The sequence below is a fragment of the Myotis brandtii genome, unplaced genomic scaffold, assembly GCF_000412655.1.
Source record: "Myotis brandtii unplaced genomic scaffold, ASM41265v1 scaffold120, whole genome shotgun sequence".
Classification (NCBI taxonomy): Eukaryota; Metazoa; Chordata; class Mammalia; order Chiroptera; family Vespertilionidae; genus Myotis; species Myotis brandtii.
The window spans coordinates 3,556,360-3,573,753 of record NW_005354174.1 but is presented as its reverse complement, the minus strand read 5'-3'; the positions used below and the strand labels follow the sequence as shown (position 1 = coordinate 3,573,753).

Genomic DNA, 17,394 nt, shown 5'->3' with positions numbered 1-17,394 from the left:
CAGGCTGGGGGCTGTTTGCAAACTGCGCCCATTTTGTGGGGCCGAATCCGCCCGGGCGACGCTCCTCCATCACGTGGTAGGTGCTGCTGCTGCTGCTCCTTTCCTCCACCTCCTCCCGCTGCCCTTTCTCCTTCTCCTCGCTCTCCCCGTGGCTCCCATTTCTCTCTCTCTTTGTTAGTAGTAACTAGAAAGGCAGGGCAGGGCAGGAAAAACCCCCGGAACTTTAAATGGCCTCTCCGGGCTTCCCCGCTGCGGGTCCGGGGCTGGGAGTCGCCCCAAGGGCGGGGGTGTGCGGGGCCCTTCCCCACCAGCTGCCGCCGCGTTCGCCAGCTTTTCCTTTGGCGTTCTATTTAAAAACGAGGCCTTAGAACACGATTTATTCCGGTTAAAAAAACAAAACAAAAACAAACTCTGGCTTTCGCCTTGAACTTCTCGAGTGCAAAAGGCCTTTCTCTGCTCGAAATACACATCTTGCGCGTTTCGCGGTGTATATCACAACTCTTGATTGTTCTGTGAGATGGTTATTTGTTTCATTTATTTATTGTTTTTGTTGCCTGTAAATTGAGGTCACTTAGGTTTTCAGATCTAGTTTCCCTCAGGCGGACGTGTTTTTTTTTTTTTTTTAAACTAAAGAGGAAGAGGCATTTATTTGCTTTTAAGTGAGTTTGGGGGGCCTGTTTTCCGGCTGACGGTCTTTTGAGTCTCAGCATATAGTTTGATTGTTCTTCCATATGATAAACAGTATCCTGATGCTTTACTTAAACATCCTTTTGTTTTCCATTTTTGGGATCCCAATGTGGTGTTTTTGAGAAACATGTTACTTAACTATTGCTTATTGGATTGCCTTAGGGGAGAAGGGGTGACATGATGGCGCCACTTTAAATTGCTCTTTCCTCCTCCGTTTTCCCCCTTTATTCTAGAGGTCACTGGTGCATTTTTTGTGACCTATTAATAAAACTGTACTTGAGGATATTAACAGTACAACTCTTAGGGCTAGAGTTTGGTCCCTTAAGGGTCGGTAGACTCGAATCTCAAGGTTCCCAAAGTTCCGAGAAACCTCCCTAGTCTTGCCTCGCTTCCCTCCCCTCCATTCACAATCCTGATGTTGCCATCTCCTTTGTCACGTGGCTAGCAATCATTGTGTTTCTTTTTTTTTTTTTTTGGTTTGTTTTGGGATGTGTTTTTATTTTTAAATTGTAGCCCAGAAGAACCTATCCCCTCCCCATTGGAGAGAGCAAAACGTTTTAGTTGTTTTAGTTTTAGAGTCGGAGAACATTTGTAAAAAACGATAAAATTACATAATCTTTGCCTTGCGTAATCATGATATAGTTATAGATTGTTACTGAACTTCGTTCTAAAGCACTTTCAAGTATGGAAAAGTAGTACATCGGGGTATGTTTTTCATATTTCGGAATAGTATAGTTGCTTTTTTTTCCTACTTTGGGGCCATTTAAAGTACCACTATTTACAAAGGCTTAAGTGGGTGTGTTTTCCCCTCCCCCTTCTATAGGCTATACTTGGTTCCTTTTCTAACAGTCTGACCAATTTAGAAATTTTCAATTGTCTGCAGGTTTGTCAGTTAAAACTATTTTTCTTATATCCTAATAACAGTAAATACTTTTGAGTAATAATTATGCTTTAGCTAACAGTATTTCATTATATTTTTATTGTGCTTTTGATCTGGAGATTTTTTGCTTTTTATCTTAAAGTTTTAAATGAATGTTCATTTATCGGTTTCTTCATATCAGTTTTCCTAATAATTGTGTAAATTCCTATTTTATAAAATACCAAGTATATTTCTCTGTTTTTCTGCATAGGTTATTAGCCACTTTTACAATTTAAAAAATGTGATTTAATAAACTTTTTAAAAAAGTAAATATGAAATGTAGTGATTCTTAAGGATGCATTGATTCTTGTCCTCTTACTAGATATATTTTCAATGATTTGGGCCATTTTCTTTGCTAACAGTTACATCACATCATGTGATATGTGCAGTGTGATGTGTAGTTCTAAAAATAAGGCAAGGTAAAATGCTCATTCCTTGAGGAATTTAAAAAATGTATTATAAATGTGGGATAACTGATTTATATTTCTGATTTCAATTTCCACTACGTTTCCCCAACACAGTATGCAGTTCTTTTGACTTTAGCATATTTGGTATATTTGTTAGTGATGTCATGTTTGGAGGTGATTAGCTTTTTATTTCTCAAATGTTGGAGAGAAATATTAAATGTGACCAAGATTCTGAACATCTCTGTATTATGGTTGGTCTCTGATGACTGCCTCATTAAAGTAAGATACATATGTAAGATAAGTATTTTTGATTTGTATCTGTAGATAGTTAAAAGAATGATCAATTAAATATTGATGGACCTTTGAGGGTGGGGTGGGATGGGGTTTTTGGTCCTTTTGCCTATATGAATTTATTGAAGTGAAGTATTTAGAAGTGTTCCTGCATCTTTTCTGAAAGCTTCATTCAGAACATTAGTATTTGACTGTTGTGCTTTACCAAAGTCAGGTGTTAACTTTTTGTCTGATTTTCTTTTTTCTTGCCTACACATGTTATTTCTGTGGCTAAAACTGCAGAGCATTCTTTGGTTGTTAAGTGACTTATCATTATCCTGTTGAGGAAAATTTTGGAAGCTAGAAAATGAGTAAGCCTTAAGTTCACTTTTGAACTTTTATCACGGTGAGAAGAAAGGAAAATAACTGTAGTACTCCATTTTTTCTTCTTCAAACACTGCCAACTCTTCCATCTTATTTGTTACACTGTAACCTACATCCTCTGAATTTTATTGGGTTGGCCACAGATTTTAATTGTATTTTAAAGTGAAAGCAAATTTTAGCTTTGTTCTGTTGATACAACCTGACTCATGTGACCTGTAAACATAGGGCCATGTGGTTGATGGTGTTGGTTGGAGAAGGTATTTTAGTATTTGAGTGGTGCTAGTTAGGAACTTTGTGAATAAAGCTTAGTTATCTTGTCATATTAGAAACACAATTTTTAAATGTTGTAAAAACATCATAATCATGCTGTATTTTCTAAACAGTAGTCATTGAAAATTCTGCGTTTAAAGAGTAATACTTACTCCTTTTATATTTAGTCAGCTTGCTTGAAGGCTTGGTAGGATTTGTTTTTTTCTTCTTGGTGAGGCTATTAAAACAAATTTAAGTAATTTCCTTCCTGGAGAGAGAGAGATTTAAATTTTTTTTTTAAATTGATCCCCCCCCCCCCCCCCCAAAAAAAAAAGATCTCTCCATTGCCTTGAGTTTGGAAAGGAGGGAACAGTGCAGATTAAAGTATGTGGTCTTCATTTGATTGCCCCAGAGCAAATTTCATCCATTTAGTGGTTTATTTAGAGCTCTAAAGCACCTTTTCTTTGCCCTCTTTCTCTATTTTAAGTAAGCTTCTGCCTTGATTGGTTAGACCAGTGGTTCTCAACCTTCCTAATGCCGTGACCCTTTAATACAGTTCCTCATGTTGTGGTGACCCCCAATTTCATTGTTACAAATTGAACATAATTAAAGCATAGTGATTAATCACAAAAACAATATGTAATTATATGTGTGTTTTCTGATGGTCTTAGGCGACCCCTGTGAAAGGGTCGTTTGACCTCCAAAGGGGTCGCGACCCACAGGTTGAGAACCGCTGGGTTAGACTGTTTTAAGTCTTAGGAAGTGTCTTTACATTAGTGTACCCTTCTGCTTGATCACTTTTTGAAGTACAGTGTAGGTGTCTGAAATAAAAATGGTCCCAAACACCTGGCCTACCTACTATCTCAGTGCAAAGAGTATTTGGACCATGTCCTTTACCCTAAAATAGGACTTTATTTCTTGGAAATCTATATTAAGACTGGTTTTCCAGTCTGCATGTTGGCTCTGAAGATGTATTTTTAAATTATAGTTTCTATCCCTAATAATTTGTCTCTGGGCATATTAAAAATTTTGTAAAAATATTCTTGCCAGAGTATAATAATTCATAACAAAATAAGGCTCTTTCAGTACTTCCCATTCTCCTAAAAACAGTGATAGGAAAGACAATATAAATTGGAAAAGACAAATACCCACTGTACTAGAGATCTCCAACATTTCAAGGCCACAAGAAGGTAGGAGGTAAGTGGTATCTTTGGGTATCACTTGCAGATTGTGGGAAGAATTGTGGGTCATAGGAAAAGACCAGTTGGAAGGGTTACTATTAATTATTCAGTTATTATTTGTTTCTCCATTATGCCATGTGCCAGTCTTTTAGGATGTAGGGTAAAATATGTAGGAGAAAATAAACCAGTAGGTATAATTTACCAAAAAGACTGGACTCCAAACAGGACTGAAATTGACTTTTTTTTTTAATGAGTTATGAGGAAACTGACTTAAGAGTTTGAAGCACAGCTCATATTTATGAATGAAAAGCAGACAAACTTGGATAATCTGAAAGAAAAACTTAAAAGTTTGTATAAGAAGGTTTTAAACCTTTATGCCAAGAGACCCTCAAGTGGGAAGATCTTTTAAATTCTTATCTCCCTTTGGGTAGATGTCTGGCAGATAATAGTTGCTTAATAAATGTTACTTCCTGCAAGCCTTGCTTTTCCAAGACTAAGCTAGCTCCATAAAATTTTAACATTTGAATGCCCTAACCTACTAAGGAATTATTTAGCTATATGTATATATATACATATATATATGTGTGTGTGTTTGTGTGTATTTTTATATATATATATACACACTTTTAAAAAATATATTTTTATTGATTTCAGAGAGGAAGGGAGAGGGAGAGAGAGATAGAAACATCAATGATGAGAGAGAATCATTGATCGGCTGCCTCCTGCACACCCCCTACTGAGGATTGAGCCTGTAACCTGGGCATGTGCCCTTGACTGTAATCGAACTTGGGACCCTTGAGTCCACAGGCTGATGCTCTATCCACTGAGTCAAATCAGCTAGGGCTAGGTATATATTTTAATGTTGACTGTAAACTTGCCTTTTTTTCCTAGTTCTAATTTTTTAAGAATTACAATTTTTCCCCAAGCTTTTGAGAATCAGGAAATGTAAGGTGGAGGTAAATTCAGTGCAGTTTTATCTAAATGTTATCAAAAACTCTGGTTCTTGTTACTTGAACCAGGAATCCCAAATGAGGTTTCACTCTGAATTTTAAGTACAGCAGATTCTGCTCTTGTTTGGAAAAAGTTGCTTGAATAGCATCAAACTTAATGGAAGATCCTCACCTTTTAATTTCTTTTTTAAAAAGGATCAGTTTAAGATCAGAATTGGTTAATCACAGTTGGAGGGGAAGTGTTGGGGAATAAAAAAGATGAATAACAATTTTGTTAGAACGTTAAGCCAAAAATTGCTAAAAGCTTACATCCAGGTTTTCTCCTGCTACTTGTTATTTGGCCTTTGTGACTGCTTATTAGCACCTTCACGGAAGGGTGTGAAGGGAAAAGAGGCAAAAAGCTAATTAGTTTAATTTTTTATGTTTGCTAATGTATAGGCTTTGAAGAAATACTAGTTTGATAAGTTGAACTGTCAGGAAAATTTCATTAAACTGTTCGTACATTACCATGGAGAACTGAGGATTTTAAAGACCTTAAGCACATATCAAAAAAAAAATTGGGCAACTGTTTATGCAGTTACTGGTTTATTGCTTACTCCTACTTTTTCCTTTGGCCTCCCAAAGGATTGAAAGAAGGATGGTAGTATTAATATTTAACATTTCCCTGGTGTTGGAAAAATGAATTTTTATTTATCATTAATTCAGTACTCTAAACAGATAAGGTAGGCTTCAGTGAGATCCCTGGAATTTGGTCAAGGATGCCCGCCAAAAAGAACCTGTTTGCTTTTGAATTGCTTGGATCCTTCAAGAAATCTCTGATTTTAAGATTGTTCAAGCACTTGTACTGTTAGAGCTTGTTAGAAAGAGAAGAGATTAAAAAGTACTTTTTTTTCCTCTTTGTTTTTATGTGAGGTAGACTGGTAGGAAATTTGAATTCAGTGGTAAACATCAATAAGTATTTTGATAGGTAGTCATCCTTCAAAAAATTTTTTCTGTTTATTTTTAAATAGGAATGGGATCATACTTATGTTCTTGATTCGCCCCCCCCCCATTTAGCTATACATCAGAGGATTTTCACATCAAAACATAGTTTTCTAGTGTGTCTTCTTTTAAGTTTAGGGTTTTTTTGTATTACAATTCTTCAGTGAAAGAATTGTACATACATCTTTATGTATCTATGAAAATATTTCTCTTGGATAGGTTCCTAGAAATGTAGTTATTGGGTAAAATTTTGGGTAATTGCATTTACATTTTTGATATATTTTTGTCTTCAAAAGTCTTTTGTAACCAAATTTAATAGTTTAAATGCTACAGTTAAAAATTTGCCAGTCTGGGTTCAGGTGCTTGGCAATATAAATGACTGGAACTTGAGGTAGATGAAATCTGTCCTAGATTCAGTTGGTGCCAGCTTCTTGTTAGATCATTATCATTTTATGATCAGACATCCCCTTTAACTTCATAATGGATCTCCAGCTGGTACATTCAACATAGAATGCTCAGGTTAACTAGCATATATATTGGTCCACTGTCTGCCAGGCACAGTGCTGCATGTAGGGGATAAAGATAAAACAAACAGTAACCCCTTTTTAAGGAAGTATATAGTCTAGGGAAGGAAGAGAAAGACAAAATTGGGAGTCTATATTACATTATGAGCTATTGCCCAGGGTGTCACGGGGGTGCAGGTAAGACCCAGAGAGTGAGAGGGACCCCTAATTCAACTTGGAATGAATGGGGACTACTTGAAAGAGCATGTGATCTTGGAGAAGAAAAAGTAGCACAAGCAAAGGTGCAAGGGCATGGAAGAGCCTGGAACTATAAATACAATTCAGGAAGTTTGGAGCTGGGGACAGGTTGGAGATGAGGCTGAGTGTTAAAAGGACGTAGATATGCTGTGTGGGGAGTTTGGATTCATCCTTACCCTAGTGTCACTAAAAGATTTTAAGCAGGAGCACAACATGGTCAGATTTATATTCCCTCTCCTCTCCTCTCTTCCTTTTTTTTTTTTTTTCTAATAATCATTTTGGTAGTAGATGCTATATTGAAGGCTTGCTGAGACAGGAAGAAAGAACAGTTGGGAGATTATTACTGCCTGGATTACTGTAGTACATAATTAGGTTCTGAATTAAGGCAGTGGCATTAAGGATGGAGTGAGTGTGCCTATTATTCTACTTCCTATTTTGAACTCTCCCTAGTCAGTCGTCAAAATTCAACCAGAATGTCATCTCTTTCTGGAACCCTTCAGGCAAAACACAGTGCTTTATCATCTGGGTTTTCCTTTGCACCTATTTTCTATCTTTTTTTGTGTTGTATGTGATAACCTTCACCCGTGGATATGTTTTCCATTACTTTTCAGAGAGAGAGGGAGAGGTGGGAGAGAGAGAGACATCAATATGAGAGAGACACATTGATTGGTTGCCTCCCACATTCATCCTCACTGGGGCCAGGGATCGAATCTGCAACCCAGTTTGACTGGGAATCAAACTCTCAACCCTTCTGTGTGAGGGCTGACACTCTAACCACTTAGCAACACTAGCCAGGGCTATATTCTGTCTTCTTATCTTTGCATTAATGAAACTGTTACAATTTTATTTATTTTATTTTGTTTTATTGCTTAAAGTATTACAAAGAGTATTACATATGTCTCCTCCCTCCCCCCCCTTGACATTCCCCTGGCCTCCCCTACCCCCCATTGTCTTATGTCCATTGGTTATGCCTATATGCATGCATACAAGTCCTTCGGTTGATCTCTAACGCCCCCAAACCCTCCCCAGGCTTCCCACTGTAGTTTGACAGTCTGTTCAATGCTGCTCTGCCTCTGTATCTATTTTTGTTCATCAGTTTATAATGGTCTTTATTATCCATAAATGAGTGAGATCATGTGGTATTTTTCTTTCATTGACTGGCTTATTTCACTTAGCATAATGCTCTCCAGTTCCATCCATGCTGTTGCAAATGGTAAGAGTTCCTTCTTTTTTACAGCAGCATAGTATTCCATCGTGTATTTGTACCACAGTTTTCTAATCCATTCATCTACTGATGGGCATTTAGGCTGTTTCCAAATCTTAGCTCTGGTGAATTGTGCTGCTATGAACATAGGGATGCATATATCCTTTTTGATTGGAGTTTCTGGTTTCTTGGGCTATATTTCTAGAAGTGGGATCACTGGGTCAAATGGGAGTTCCATTAGACCATAAACTCCTGCAGTCTTTCTATTATTCGTCTCACATTCGTATTTGTTTAAGTGAGCTATCTATGATATACAATACATCAGTGATTGGGATCAAGATTCATTCACAGGGGGCCCGGCTGATGTAGCTCAGTGGATTGGGCATCATCCCATGGACCAAAAGGTCCTGGGTTTGAGTCCCAGTCAGGGCACATGCCCGGATTGTGGGCTTGATCCCCAGTAGGGGGCGTGCGGGAGGCAGCCTATCGATGTGTCTCATTTATGCTTCTGTCACTTCCTCTCCTCTCTATTTAAAAATCATTAAAAACATATTTTAAGAAAAGATTCATTCACATAGGGAATGCTGATGAACAGGAATTGGGTTAGGATTTGGTGTTGGGACCATGGGATGGATTTTGGATATGGAATAGTTGAAGTAGCAGTATGGATGATGCTGGACCCTACATATTCTTTAGGTTTCAACTTAAATGTTATTCCCTCTGGGAAGCCTTCTATGATTCCACCCACTCTCAGCCTGTGCTAGGGTCCCGTTAATGTGGCCCCCCAGGATTCCCTGATCACATAGTAGTGTCTTTAGTGGTCTTTGTCATTACTATAGACACTTAGTGTGGTGCTTTTAATGTTATAGGCATTTTAATGAAATGTTTATTGGAGATAATCAGTTGGTATTCCTCTAAAGACTAAAATTTGAAATCTAGTGTCTAGCAGTTAAGGTCCTTTCAATTTAAAATTAGCCTTAAGTTACTTAGTATGATGGTTTAAGAGTTGTGGACTTTAGAATTAGGGATTTGAATTGGAATCCTGCTTCTGAATTTTAGAAGTTCTGAATGTCAAGTTTCCTCATCTATAAAATGAAAATAAGAGTACTTGCTTTACAGTGTTATTGTGAAGATAAATGAGAGCGCATGTAAAACGCTTAGCACAGTGACTGACGTAGTGAAAGGTCAGTTAATGTAAGTGAGCAGCAGTCATAATAATAACCTCTAGTCAGAGCTATGATTCCCTTCGTAATTATAAACGTTTTCGGTTAAGAAGCCCTGTTGGCATAGGAAAGTGTTAGGGACTAGCGTGGTGAGGTCCACATTATTTTTTTGACTTGTAATAAAAAAATATGTCTCTACTCCCTATTGTATTTCATACCTACATTGTTTTCCATTTAAAAGAAACATTTTGCATTGTGTCCCATAATGTAGCTTTCAGAACAAATCACTACATACATAGCTGCTTTCCTCTTTTTTTTTTTTAATTTCAGAGAGGAAGGGAGAGGGAAAGAGAAATAAAAACATCATTGATGAGAGAGAATCACTGATCAGCTGCCTCCCACACACCCTGCACTGGGGATTGAGCCCGCAACACGAGCGTATGCCCTTGACTGGAATCGAACCTGGGACCCCTCAGTCCGCAGGCCGACGCTCTATCCACTGAGCCAAACCAGCTAGGGCTGCTTTCCTCTTCTTGAGAAGCTGTATACGTGTACCACTTGGCTCATCCAAATTGCTTGTGGATCATCTCCTAAATCCTTTCCCATTATTTTTTTTGTCAGTTTCTTGATTAGAGTTTCCTCATCTTCCTCGGCTTGGCAAAATCTCACCAAGTGTTGTTGTTGTTAATCTTCACTCAAGGATATTTTTTTCCATTGGGTTTTAGAGAGAGCGGAAGGGGGGAGAGGGGAGAGTCTATTGGTTGGGGGAGGGGGGCATCTATTAGTTGCCTCCCACATGATGGACTGGGGATGGAACCTGCAACCCAGATAAGTGCCCTCGACTGGGAATTGAGCCTGAGACCCTTTGGTCCCAGGGTCAGTGCTGTAACTATTGAGCATACTTGCCAGAGCAAACAAGTGTGTTTTGACTACTCTAGTTCAGTCAGTAAGTGCTTACAGTACTTAGAGTTTACCGAGCTCTAGATAAATTTGCCGAGTATGCAAGAGAAGGATCCTAAAGAACACTGCCTGTTTTGAAATATAATTAATAAATTGTGACAATTAGGGAACATTCAAACACATAATTTAAATTGAGTGATGGTGACTTTAAGTGCACTGAAAAATTTAAGCAGGAAGAAAGCAATGTGAATCTGAATAGTAGGGAAAAGTTTCTGTAGAGATGTTATGTATTGAAGGATTAATTATGTTTTGGGCCTTTCCGGTAGAAGCAGCAGCCTAGGCAGAGATTGTGGAGTTTGGAATTTAGGGGGAGTTCTGGGTCCATACTACCTGATGTACTTGTTCTGATATTGTTTTACTAGAGGCCCAGTGCACGAATTCATGCACCAGTGAGGTCCCTCTGCTGGGCCTGTGGGATCGGGCCAAAACCAGCTCTCTGACATCCCCCGGACACTTAGCATATTAGGTTTTTATTATATAGGAAGTTTCATCTTGGAGAATTTTGACTTGAGCTCTAGATAAATTTGCCGAGTATGCAAGAGAAGGATCCTAAAGAACACTGCCTGTTTTGAAATATAATTAATAAATTGTGACAATTAGGGAACATTCAAACACATAATTTAAATTGAGTGATGGTGACTTTAAGTGCACTGAAAAATTTAAGCAGGAAGAAAGCAATGTGAATCTGAATAGTAGGGAAAAGTTTCTGTAGAGATGTTATGTATTGAAGGATTAATTATGTTTTGGGCCTTTCCGGTAGAAGCAGCAGCCTAGGCAGAGATTGTGGAGTTTGGAATTTAGGGGGAGTTCTGGGTCCATACTACCTGATGTACTTGTTCTGATATTGTTTTACTAGAGGCCCAGTGCACGAATTCATGCACCAGTGAGGTCCCTCTGCTGGGCCTGTGGGATCGGGCCAAAACCAGCTCTCTGACATCCCCCGGACACTTAGCATATTAGGTTTTTATTATATAGGAAGTTTCATCTTGGAGAATTTTGACTTGTGAAAAGGCACTGGAAGTTATTCTAGAATAGAGAAGTGAGATGATAAAAAGGTATGGAATGTATTGGAGGGCTGAGCTATCAGTCAGGAAGCTGCTATGATTTAGGTCTGAGCTGATGAAGACTTGGCTGGGTTTTGGTTGGTAATGTTAAGAATAGAAAGGATATACCACACCTGAACAGCTTTATGAGCAATGCATAGAGAAGACAAAGTTATGAACGAAAAGAGAGCCTTTTCTCTTGTCCTTAAGAGCCTTTACATTAATGTTTGTGTCACTTACTTGGCCCTCATGCAAACTTTAGCCCCTTCTAATTTCTGGATTTAAGTTTGGAGAAAACTTTGACCATACTACTGTGGTGACCACTTTAGTTGAGGTTCTTGTTGCATCCTGTCTGGATTATTGCAGTAGCTGCTGCTTTGCCTTTTTGTTTTCTTTTAATCCATCCTACCCAACTGGTCTCTGAAAAGCTCACTTCTGATGTGTCACTCCCATTTGGAAAGCCTTTAATGACATTCTGCTGCCTTTAAGTCTGAGTAAAGGCTGGCTATTTAAGGTTTTCCGTTATTGAACTGGCTTCAAACTGTCTTGCTACCTTTTTCTGTACTGTTTCCTCTATTAACTTTATATTTCAAGAAAATTGATCATTTAACCTCTAGGATGTCCTATGTTTTCCCACAGCCTTGCCTTTTCCCATGGTATTTCCTCTCACTAGAATGCCATGTTACCATTCTCTTGTTTTAACCTCTTAGATATTAAATTTTAGCTAATTTAAACATTTCAGCTGACATTTGACAACTTCACGGACACTTCCCTTACCAACCTCCCTCCTTCTCTTTCTTTCCTTTGTGCAGAGTAATGAGGTAATGGGATAAGAAGTTAGTAGAAGCCACATTATGGGCAAACTTTTCTTCCCCATCTGATTTTTGCTTGTTTTCAGTGCAAGTGTGGTGATTAGCCAGCCAGATGGCCAAACCCTTCTCCTTGGGTTTTTGCAGTTTATCAACATTTTTGCAAGATGGATGCTGCTAGTTTTTTCTTGTGTATTTGGGAGTCCTCTGTTGGAAACTAACGAGGCAAAGTTTTCAGTTGTAGGTATGGAGTTAGTTCTGACTTGCAGTATTTGAAGCAGCCAGGTGTTTTGCTTTCTGGAAAGAATATATCTTACATGTCTATCTCTATAGATAGACATAAAGATATAGGTCTGTATCTCTAGGACAGTGATGGCGAACCTTTTGAGCTCGGCGTGTCAGCATTTTGAAAAACCCTAACTTAACTCTGGTGCCGTGTCACATATAGAAATTTTTTGATATTTGCAACCATAGTAAAACAAAGACTTATATTTTTGATATTTATTTTATATATTTAAGTGCCATTTAACAAAGAAAAATCAACCAAAAAAATGAGTTCGCGTGTCATAGGTTCGCCATCACTGCTCTAGGAAGTATTTTTCAATTGGGAGGTGTGATTTTTGCCCCCTATGGGACATTTGACATTTCTGGAGGCATTTTTGGTTGTCATAATTTGTATTAAGGTGTTACTAGCATCCAGTGGGTGGAGGCCAGGGATCCTGCTGAATAGAGTGCACAAGAGAGACCTCCCCCCTTACAACAGACTTATTCAGCACAAGATGTCAGTAGTGTTGAGAAACTCTGCCCTAGGGATACGTTTTTGCTTCAAAAGTGCTACTTGTGTTAGGTTGAAGTTTGTCCTTGAACCTATACTGCAGTTTAGAATAATAGAATCCTAAGTACAGGAAGGGACCCTAGAATTCACATATTTGAACTTTATTCCAACTGTATCCCTCAGAACAGTGTTCCTCAAGATATTAATAGGTGTAATGGGAAAAAGGTGTTTATTTGTTAAATAAGTTTGGTAAAGGCAAATATCTGCATATTCAGTATGATGGAAATACATTGTGGATCTCCATCAAAGGAAGTGTTTCCCCAAATGTGTTTGCCTACTGAACCCATTTAACATTTTCCAGTCTCCAAATGCTTCCTTGGAACTGGTAGGGAAACCATTAATTACCTAGCCCAATCTTTTATAGCAGATAGGTTCTTTTGTCTCTTTAAACTTACTGGAAAATCTTAATTTGTGTTAGCTTCATCTGCATTTGTCAGATTGTGGTTTATTAGATGAACTAAAAATTGGGATATTTTAGATTTATTTTGAGTGTACACTATAACTTTATTGTCTAACCCCACCCACAAATTGGAAATTATAATAATCCCAGCCTGAAACCTACTACTGCCCAGGCTGTTTTGAGGATTAATAAGTTAATTATAGCTTTTAATGCTTTGTATTCTTAGGAGAAAGGTGACTTATTATAAGCTGTTGTGCTGTTTTTGTAAAACTGCTAAAGTTTGACAGTCTTCTCTGTTTTAAATTGTTGGACAGTGAAACTTTTAGGACTTCAAGTGGGATGTGAATAATTGTTTTAATCAACATTTTGTGGAGTATGTTCAATTTTTAAGAAAAAGTCAGTCACTGACATTTTGCCTTACTCAGGTTTTTTGGCTCTTTAAAAATTTGCATTACTTTCTTTTTGCATCCTTTCCTTTTATTATATAAGTAATATATGTTTGTGGTAGAGACAATTACATAAGCCAGAAAACCAAAGACAGAAGAATATTACCACCTACTTTTAAAACAAAAATAAGGTTATAGTACTTGTTTTGTAACACCTTTAAAAAAATTAACAATGAAGCAGGAACTTTTTCATGTCAGTAAATACAAGTGTGCTTTGTTATTTATTGTTGCATAGTATTCCATTACATGGGTATTTCATAATTTAAATTGTTGGGCATTTGATTTGCTTTCTTTTTATCAGAAATAACATCATGAAATATTAAATGAATTTCTAAGCTTATGTGATGATTTATGGCAATTAAAGCTAATATTGAGTGCTAGCTAACCAGATTTGTCATGTCCATTTATGTGCTTTTTTCCCTAAGTGAAAAGTCCTCAAGTACAGTGACCTTTTAGAGAAATATTTGCTTAATATTTTTCCTGTGCATTAAGAAGTCTCATAGAAATTTATTTTTATATTTGCTTTTAGTCTATAGGTTATTAATAGTGCAAATAATGGGGGTTTTTGCCAGGTACTAGGCTAAGTAATTGAAAATATTTCATTTAATCATCACAGCAACCTTGTGATTTAGGCTTGTCTTTCGTAGATGAGGAAATAGAGGGAACAGTTAAATAATTTAAATGAGGGTGGAGCCATGATGTGACCTTGGACCTACTCTCCTTACCTGTGAATGCCTTTGGGGGTAATATTGAATCTCAGCATTGCATTACAAGTCAACTAAGGGAGATGGTTGTAGATTTTTATCTTTTCCTATAAGTAATATTGTTTTGGTGTAGAAAGATAAAGATTTGGGATTTAGAAATGGAATTCCTTCTGAAGAGGTTGCTTTTCCCTCTCCCTACTTACTTAGATGATTGTTTTAGTAACTACTCTTTGCAGTGCGTCCTATGGGGCTATAGAGACCAAGGAGAGTGTGTAAACAAAATAAACTCTTGCCTTTGAGCTGAGATATGCGTCATTAATGTTAAGTTCACAGATGTACTTTCACAGGGTCAGAGAAATCTTGAAAGATATGGGATTTGAGCCAGCAGATTTTTCTTTAAGTTGTGAACTTTAAATAATTAAATAATTCTAAAATCATGATGGAATATTTACTGCTTAAGTACTTCTGTAGTATGATGTTAATTATGACCCTCTTTTTTAAAAAAAAAATATTTTTATTGATCTCAGAGAGGAAGGAAGAGGGAGAGAGACAGAAACATCAGTGATGAGAGAGAATCATTGATTGGCTGCCTCCTGCACGAGCCCACAACCTGGTCATATGCCCTTGACTGGAATCGAACCTGGGACCCTTCAGTCCGCAGGCCAACGCTCTATCCATTGAGCCAAACCAGCTAGGGCTATGACCCTCTTTTACGGGTGCTGTGCGAGCCTGGGTTTTCCTGAGTAAGTTTTGTGTAAGCTGTGTAACATCTGTGCTCTTGCTTGGGTCCCCAGAGGAAGGCTGTTTCCTGCCATTGCTGAGACTTACATATGGTGCTCTCGGGGTAGTAGGTTACAACTACTCTTCTCACCTGTTGTATTATTCATCTGGCACTGATAATGTTCCTCCTTGCATTGCAAGTATCAACAATGTATTGCTATCAATTTAAAAGAGGAGAATATTGGATTGATGGGAAAGATCTGATAGTGATTTTTGTTTATTGCAGAAAATGCTTTGTGTACTATAAAACTAACTCAACATATTTTGCATTGGTTCATCTATCTATTGGTCATTTATACTATATTAGGAAGTAACATTAATGTTAAGATCAGAAATAGAAAAAGTGGACATAAAACAGTTTGTGTTACATAGAAAGCCATATACCAGAAGGTCTACTTATTTCATAGAAAATTCATTAAAGTACAATATTAGAATGAGAAACTTTTGGCAGCTATGTAGAGCAATAGATAAATTTGAACTGTAAGTGTATTGGTATTTGTATGGATGCTATCTTGGTCATTTACTTAAATATTTATTTAATGATTTGAATGGTCATAGTGTGAAGAAAAACCTTGGTGTAGTCCTATAGGGTCTATCATCCTATGTTGTCATCAATCTAGGGCTAAAAAAGTTTGACCAAATTGGAAGTTGCCCTCTTGTTTTTTTGTTTGTTTCTTGAGTAGGGAAAAGGTTGCTTTAGTTCAGTGGTTCCCTAGTTTTTTGCTCTCAAGACCCCTTTTCACTCTTAAAACGTGTTGAGACAACCACAAAGAACTTTTAAGTGAATGGCATTGTTTTACATTTTTGCAAATCTTACTAATGTCTGGCTTAATAGAAAACACCTGGGTTCTCATATCTGTTTTTGCATTCATTCTATTGTATGTTTTGGTTGTAGAATATAAAGAAAATCTGGCTTCACACAGCTAGGTAGGTGGAAAAAGAGGAGTACTTAATAGTCTTTATAGATAAGTGTGGATCTTCTTTGACATTGTACCCAAACTTGACAAGTCATAGTTTCATCGAGTTTAGTTGCAATATGGAATCTAAAACCATATCAATGAACCTTTTGTACTCTGTTAGGTCAGTAATTTTCAATCACTAGTGTGCCACAAGCAATTTTGAAACATGCAATACCTGACTATTTAGTCAGGGGTACTGACCTCTTTTCCCTTAGATACTCAAAAAAATAACAGCCAACGACAATAGCCGTCCAGTGTAAATGAATCAAAATTACACCTATTTTTTTTGTCAGATCAGCAAAAAAAAAAATTTTTTTTTGGTGCGCTGCAGGATTTTAGTACTAATTAGTGTGCCATGAGATGAAGAGGGTTGAAAATCACTATTAGGTTAAAATCTATTGGTCTGTCTTGAGCTTACTTTTACCTGTGCATGAGTTTCTCACATGCATTGGTCATTTGGTCATTTACTGAGTTTCCCAGATCTTCCAAATGTTTACACATTTTGTTGTATGGTATCAAAAATTTACATTTATTAATATCAGCAGTAGTATATTTAATTAGAAATGACTTTTTAAAGTAATGGGAATATGTTCATGTTCATGATGGTGGATACAAGTTTTCAAAATACTTATTTTTTGCTTGAAACCCCAGATTTTATAATTGGCAATAAACATTGTCAGTGGTTTTTCTTGAAGTGACAGGTTCACTTTGTTCATTTTTGAGAAAATGTCTGCTAACTACATAAGTAGTTCTGCCAACTAAAAATAGTGTTAGATGAGAAAAGCTTCTAGTTCAGCTTGCAATCAGTTGTACAGGTGCTTTTTCTCAGACTACTACTTTTTGTTGTTAATTCTTATCCGAGGATATTTTTTCCATTGATTTTTTTTTTTTTTTTAGAGGGAGAGGGAAAGAAACATTGATGTGAGAGAGACACATCGATTGGTTGCCTACTGCACGTGCCCCGACGGGCTGGGGGTCGAACCTGCAACCCAGGTATATGCTCTTGATTGGGAATCCAACCTGAGACCCTTCAGTGGGTGTGCCAATGCTCTAACCACTGAGCACACAGACCAGGCTCTCAGACTTATTAAAGCTTCAGAAGTAATTTATGTGTACTTTACCTTTCATCACGAAGAATACTTAAAAAAGTAGAGTAGAGATTTAATAAATTTATAATTTTCATAATTTTATCAAGGACATTGATAAATGGAACTAGCTTTTTTTTTAAAATCCTAACCCGAGGACATGTTTATTGATTTTCAGAGAGAGAGATAAAGGGGGGGGGGGCGGGGGAGAGAGAGC

At 37.3% G+C, this 17,394-nt stretch overlaps 1 protein-coding gene across 3 annotated transcripts in view; it reads left to right on the top strand.

Annotated features, from left to right (window-relative positions):
- KANSL1 (KAT8 regulatory NSL complex subunit 1) overlaps nucleotides 1-17,394 on the top strand; it is a 164,641-nt gene that overhangs the window by 30,469 nt on the left and 116,778 nt on the right. For 2 of the 3 annotated variants that reach the window (XM_005858590.2, XM_005858587.2), the window contains exon 1: nucleotides 1-76. The exons of the other annotated variant lie outside the window; for it this stretch is intronic. The gene's annotated coding sequence lies outside the window, so the exon portion shown is untranslated. The remainder of the gene's footprint in view (nucleotides 77-17,394) is intronic. 3 annotated transcript variants of the gene reach the window in all.